The following is a 7,577-nucleotide window of genomic DNA, read 5'->3' on the forward strand; positions in this document are numbered from 1 at the left end:
TGACAACATTTAGAAACAGAGCACCATCAGTTTGCAACGAACAGCTTTCTTTAAGGAAAAGTGTCATGACACTTTGGCAATGTTTTCATTTTAGGTGGACTAAAAATGTCGTCTCATTCTGCCCCCCTTCAGAATTTCCAGTGGCCAAAACATTAAAAAATGTGCCATTGTCATTGTTCTTATAAAACATTTATGCCTTTTGGATACTAGCAAAAAGAAAATCTGTAGTACATTTCACCAAACAAAATAATCAAATTGATAAAGGAAGAATAGTGGATTTGAATCCTGAACTGACACCCAAAAATCATTTATAATTGACGATGCCAGGGCAGATGGGATGCTTTCCTAAAAGTCTAAACTAGCTCACTCACAAGTTATGTTGAATATAGAAATTACTGGATGGAATTTCATGGTCTGAGTTATGTAGGCAATTAAGACAGCTTAATAGGATTTCTCCTTTAAAAAAGTCTACAAATCATTGCCACCACCGGTGAAAGAGATACTTCATTTTCCTGTCCTGTAGGTATCTTTTTGGCTTCTCATTCAAGAAGTTCATTATGGTATTGAACTAAAATTGTTTTTAAAAAGCATTTTTTTAAATTAAAAGATAGATTTTTTAATCTAAATTCAAATGTTGGTGCCCCTCCTACTCTCCCTCCCACCTCCCACTTCCCTTACTGTGAAGGATTAACCCAGTCATATGTTAATGGGGAAGGGGGGTGGGAAAGAAGACCTAAAACCCTCCTCCCTACTCTATGGCTTTCAAAAATTCACCACAGGTAAAACATCTTAGTCAACTATTATGTCAGACCTTCTTATGGCTGCTGAAATTTAAGGCATATGCAGAAGGTCAAACAAGGAAGTTATGAAACTTTAAAGTCAAGTTAATGCTTTTAGATGCAGAGATAAACAAGATTAAAACAGTTACTAATTGTATGGTAAATTGCACACAATTACCTTCCAAGACACAGACCAAGCTACTCAAGCCAAAGATGAATTTAAGTTATATTGTCCATAGATCAGAAAGCAGCAGGTACTTTGGCTACCCTTGATTGTAGTTATAAATTACTGCAGCATGCACTAAAACGTAGACCTTTGCAGATACTGCACCAAGTCCTGAACTGAGGGACTCCACTTAAAGAAACCAATCAAATCAACCAACAAGTTCTTACAGCAGAGGCAGATATAGCAGAAACTTGTGAAATTTTTGGCCAAAATGCTTAGGCTAATGTTTTCTAAAGGTCCTAACAACACTTTTTACTCTAAAGGCCTGCCTTGCAATCTTGCAGAGCATTCAACAGTTTTCCCTCACTGGAGGCATAAGGGCTGACTACTTTTGACAACTACACCCAAAATGCATGTCTCTGAAGTACAAAAAGAATAAAATAAGTTATTTCTGCAACTAGGCATGGTTTTCTGTCACAGTAGACACCCTTTCCTTCCTTTCCTCTGCATTTAAGTGGCTTCTCACAACTACAGGCAGTCCTTGCACTTGCGGTGGGTTCTGTTCCTGGAAGAGGCGCTGTAAGTCAAAATGATAAAAGTCAAATCTGATTTTCCCATAGAAACAATGTTATAACAGGGGGTTATGTTGCTGACCAAGGGCCTGATGCCCACCTTTTTATAGAAATGACCATAAACACCATATTTAAATCAACTATTTAATCAACTATGATATACACTGCACATTACAAAGCTTTCTAAAGGGTACTGTATATAAATTGATTAAACAGGGCAATACGGTAACTAATCACATAAAATGTTATTTATCAGAAGGTGAAGGCACACCATCAGGGGCATGGAATTCAGATGGGCTTCTACGGGGAGATTTTGGGGAGACTTAGGGCCACTTGATGGCTTTTTGAGAAACTGATCCAGGGATGTTTGTTTTGCTGCCCTCTTTCTCTCATAAATTGAGGACTGCCTGCATACAAGTGCTAGCTTTAATTGAGGCAGAAAAGATGATTCTTAAACCTTAGTGTGTGAAAGATTAACCAGTCAGATGCTTGTTGCATGGGCAAAGGATAGAAGTGGCTGTGTTAGGTGCCAAGCATTACAGGGGAATAGGAGGGACGGCCTAAGATGCCAGGAAGGTCTCCAGGAATCGGCTCTGACCAGTTGGATTTTTATTTCAACTCTCATTCTATGACCTTATGCAATTCCTGGGGAAAGGGTTTTAGATTACTTGCCCATCTGCTCGTTTGCCCTGTTGACTAAGGGTATGGATAGGTGTTCAATTCAGCACTAAATTTCCAGGAAATTCTTAGTGCTGGGTTATCTGTGAGCAGACGGCAATGTGGAAAAGCAGCAGCTACGATGGACAGCTCTCTTCCCTGCTCCCCGCCCCCCCAGGGGTTGGAGGGATGGAGTATTATTCTTTTTGCCCTCGCCACCACCACTGATGCTGCCAGAACCCGAGATCTTGCTAGGGCTCTTGCAGTTCCAGAGGGAATTCTGTAATCCTAACCCCCACCTCCCCCAATCCCATGCCTGTCCACTCCACTGATTGGAAGAGCAGGCCAGCAGGTTTTTGGAGACAGCAGGGGGGAAGGAAAGAGTAGAGTTAGGATGAAAAAATTCCCACTGCCCCTTGAACAGTACAAAGAAACCCCAATGCTGTTCACAGGGTGGGAAGCTGTGCCACTGCTTGAACAGTACCAGTAAGATCTGGTGCATTCAAATGGCAGCAGGAAGCCAAGCAGCCATTTGAAAAGTCAGAGAGAGCTGAGACTGAAGTGGCTAGAGTAACAAGGTCCCCACAGGGCTCTGCTCCCTGACAGCTCACCACTGGGCAGACTACTGAGGATACATCCACTCTCCCTTCTTCCTTCCCACTTGGAAGGGAAGGAAGAATGGAGGACTGTGGGATACTAGGCCCCTCCCATCATACCACATGCAACTGAACAGATGTTACACATGGCTCTAGAAAACAGTGAAGCTGCCATTTGAAACAGCTAGCAGTTTGTGTTGGAAGCACTAGGCTTCTGCCAGAAACTGCTTTGGCACCTTTACGTTCACACTTCTTGTGCCAGGAAAAGGATGTAACGTCTGTCCATGGTCTAAGAGGCAACAACCAGAAAAAACTATAATGGGTAAAGCCACTTGCCATTATCCGTCTGATTTTTCCTTATTCCTTCTTTCTTTTAGAAATGTAACATTGGAAATGTTAAACCAAAACCTAAGTCATTCATAGGAGTTGACTTTGAGTTCTAAAGACATTTCCAGCTGCTTGCCTTCTATGACAGAAAAAAAAACTTGTGCTTGATTCTACAATGCATGTCTTTGCAGCCTCTCATGTACTCCCAATTTGATTAATGGTTACTGCCACAATTGTTTTAAACAAAAGGTGAGTAGCTATACAGTGGAAAGTTAGTGCTCCTACTTTCAAACATGAAATTTACAACAAAAGTAAGAATCCTAAAACAGGATTATAAGAAAGTAGGGCTGTTAGGGACCTCACAAGGCCTAGTCCAGCCCCTTGCTCAAGACAGAATTGTCTCCAGCTAAACCATCCCAGCCAAGTGTTTGTCCAACTTGCTTATGAAAACTTTCAGGAATGGAAATTCCACAATTTGTCTAGGTAACCTGTTCCAATGCTTGACCACCCTCAAAAAGTTCCTCCTTAACTCCAAACTAAATTCTCTTTCTTGCAATTCCAGGCCATTGCTTGTCCAGTCCTCTATGGGCACAGAAAAAAGCCCATCTCCATCTTCTCTTCAGGTATTTGAAGACTACTATCAAATGCCACCCCCTTTTATCTAGGCTAGATAACCCCTAGCTCTTTCAGCCTCTCAGGTTCTCTATTTTTGTTGCTGATATACTTTTCCAATCTTTCTACATCCTTCTTGAAGTGTGAGGCCCAAAACTTGACAACAATGCTCTAGTTGAGGCCTCACTAGTGCCAAACAGGAGAGTCACTTCCTTGAATTGCAAGTAACACTCCTTTTTTTTTTTTTTGTAAGAGCACACTGCTGGCTCATATTCAGCATATGGTCAACTCTAACTCCCAATTCCTTCTCTGCAGTACTGTAGTCTAACCAATTATTCCCTAGTCTGTAGTTAAACATTCAATTATTCAGTCCAATGGGTAGGACTTTGTACTTGTCCTTACTGAATGTCACCCGATTGATTGCAGACCATTTCTCCAAGCTATCTAGGTCATTCTGGATCCTAGCTTGGCCTCCAGAGTATCTGCAAATCCACCCAACTTCCAAACTCGGTATCATCTACAAATTCGCTAAGCATGCACTCAATCCCAACATCCAAATCATTCGTGAAGATGTTAAACAGCATCACACCCAAGACAAACCTCTGGGGAACCCCACTTGGTACCTCCTCCCAACTAGACACTGAGGCATTGATGACTACTCATCAAGTGAAATAATCCAACCAGTTATACTGGATATCCACCTTACAGTCCTTTCATCTACTCTGTATTTCCTTAACTTATTAATGAGAATATTGTGAGAGACCATATCAAAAGTCTTACTGAAGTCCAAACGTATTATAGCCACTGTTCTTCCTGATAGTTAGAATGGAGAATCCCAGAAGCTGCATCTTTAATCTCCAACTAAGCACAGATCTGTTGGAGGGTGACTGGTACCATAAAATATCTATGATGACTGGTACCATAAAATATCTACTTCTATGGAAAGCTGGGAATAAAATATCTTTCATAATAAAAATAAGAAAAGTTCATTTATTTCAATAAGCAATCTCATTCAGATTTCAAAACTACACCATTTCATTCACGGTACAAAGTGATATGAATTTCTTGTAATTTTCACTGTACATTTTATGTATTTAAGATTACTGATCTAAAAGTTGATACAAGAATAAATTTGTTTTTGAAGAGCTGTCCTATAAACCAAAATATGATAATACCATGCTATGGATCACAACTGACACTACAGTAACATCACTTTACACAAATCATGAAAATTGTAATGCTTTACAATCTAAACATAAAACCACCACTACTTACAGAGACTGTACAATTAGACAAGTAAATATAAATATTCTGCACAAGGCCTGAGTTCACTATAACATGTTAAAGCAGTTTTGATTGACAACTTCACCCCTGGAGATCTGTACAGTAGTTAAAAGTGTCTGAAATTTAGCACTTATGAGAATAAATACAATAAATCCAGAATTAGGGACCCATTTACTAGGTTTTGGGAGCAAGTAAAAAAAAAAGATGTAGGGCACAAAGCCTAGGTTTAATCTATAATGCCTTGTGTGACTTCCTAGAACATGACTCAAATCCTAAAGGAAATGGAAGTACAAAAGGACAAACTCACTGAAAAAACAGACAATGCATCTAAGCTTTTGGGTAAATTCTCTAAAAATATTTCAGAACAAAAGTTCCCACGTGTCCACATATAAAATGAAACATATAGCATTACAAAGAAACAAAAATGGACAGTGTTATGCATATATAGTTAAATATTCTTTTTTTTTTCTGGGATAAGATCCCATCTTCTTACGGGATGTTTCTATAACTTTGAACTCCACAAACAAGTGTCAACACACACACACAAGATCCCTTCTCAAGTCTGAGAAGTTTCACATTTAGCATGACAGAGATCCAGTGTTCCTAAACTTATTTAAGGAAAAAGTCTCTTCCCCTTCTGCTGGAAATCAGGCAGATTTAGGTGCACTAAGCACAAAGCAGAATTTAGAGAGCATATCCTTTTGTCTATAAGGAAGACCTATGGGATTTGACACAATCAAACCTCTCATTTTTCTTTTCACTGTGAAATGTAAATGAAACAAATGGCATCTAAACATACATGTACAAAGCACGATACAAAAATTAGCAAATATCTCTCCCCCTTACCATATTTTTGTTACTTTAGTAAAAGGCCAATGTGGTACTTGCAAACGCTTTAATATAGTAATATGTTAACAGCAGCAATCTGCACAGATAGGAAGACAAGACTTGGAGAAAGAAAGAGGTTGCAGTCCAGAACTAGAAATATTTAACATGCCCAAGGAGTAAGCTGTCCAGTCATAGCGTAAAGTGTTTATGTTGTCATGTACCTGCAAGGCCACAGTGCCTCAAAATGTGCCCGTTTCATTTACCTAGCTATATCTTCACTTCCTTACAATCATGTTTCCTAATAAAATCAATTATGAAACCATGTCTGCTCCCCAGGTAGTAATGGACAGTTGGACACCCTTTACCTTTTTTCAGGTGTCTTCTTGTGCTGCTGCCCTTCTACATATGGAGAAGGTCTTTGGTCTTCCCCATAGACTGCTCTGCTCCTTATCCCCAACCTTCATTATTTGGAAAAGCAATGCAATAACCTTGTTCTCTGCCACCAATGAGGATAGGAAGGAATGGCCCTTAGGGCCATTTTGCCCCACCATCTCTTTCTTAGTGGGAATGAAGTTGGCACAGGGGCTGCTCAGAAACCCTGCCCAAGAAGTCAGCAGTTCTATTGCTCCACTAAGGCACTTACCCAGGCAAAAATACACAGCAGTTTGGGTGAGCAGGAGTTTCAAGCCCTATTAAATACAGCAGATTTTTTTAAAGGCTCATTTTGTCTTTGGGGTTTCAAAGGGTGCTTCAGCAACTCTGATACTTTAGCACCTGAACCAAAAATTCCAATATGGGAAGGGCTAGGAGTTAGGTTTATGATCACTAGATGTGTAGATGTCAGAACAGCAGAACTAATTCTTGTACCCAAAGAGAGATGAGGTTGCCTTCTATCAAGTATTTACATTTCTCATTTTATAGTAAATGCACCGTAGTGAAGCAAGTAAAAATAAAAAAGGGGGAACATACTTCTTCCTCTTTTTTCTCTGTTATAACTGAAAATGTGAGAGCATCTCAACTGAGAGTTAACTGAGAGTTTGACCCCACATCTGCACTGAGTATCCTGAAGTGCAAAAGCCCACTGAAGTCAATAGGAGTTTCCAAACACAGTGGTAAGCAAAGGATTAAGATGTTGGGAAATTAAACAAACATGAACTTACTGATAGCATACAACCTTTCCATCTATTTAAGTTAACTGAAGTGTGAAAGGCAGATGCTATAAAATGCATTCATGGCAATGCAGTACAATTTATTCTCCAATGAATGACTATTTTGGTAAAGTTACCAATATTCCCTAATTTTTTAAGAGGCAATATCACAAATTTCAAACCCACAGTCTAAATTCTATGTTTTTAGGACTGATCCCTTGTTCTGCTATACTTAGAAATAATATTTAAAATGTGGCTAAAAATAAGGTGTACAGGGGTGGGGCATATATAGATGGTGACATATCTTACCAGTTTCTTTCTTAACTCATAGACATCCTTCCACAGGAAATGACAGATTGGGGGTGGGGGGGATTATCTTCTATAACACTTATTTCTCCTTCACCCTTTCTCCTAACATTCATTGGAAGTTCTAGGCATACATTTTTGCTGATCCAGCAGTCCTACCTAAACCCACTTGCCATATGAATATACGTACCTTCAACCCTCAGGAGCATCTGGGTAAGAAGCAGCAACTGGGGATACATCATGGAGTAGGCTTCTTAAAGAAGTGCTGTAGCAAAGGGGCCAGAAGAAACAAGCACTTTGGG

Source organism: Gavialis gangeticus, unplaced genomic scaffold (assembly GCF_001723915.1).
Source record: "Gavialis gangeticus isolate Ggan-Ray unplaced genomic scaffold, GavGan_comp1, whole genome shotgun sequence".
NCBI lineage: Eukaryota > Metazoa > Chordata > Crocodylia > Gavialidae > Gavialis > Gavialis gangeticus.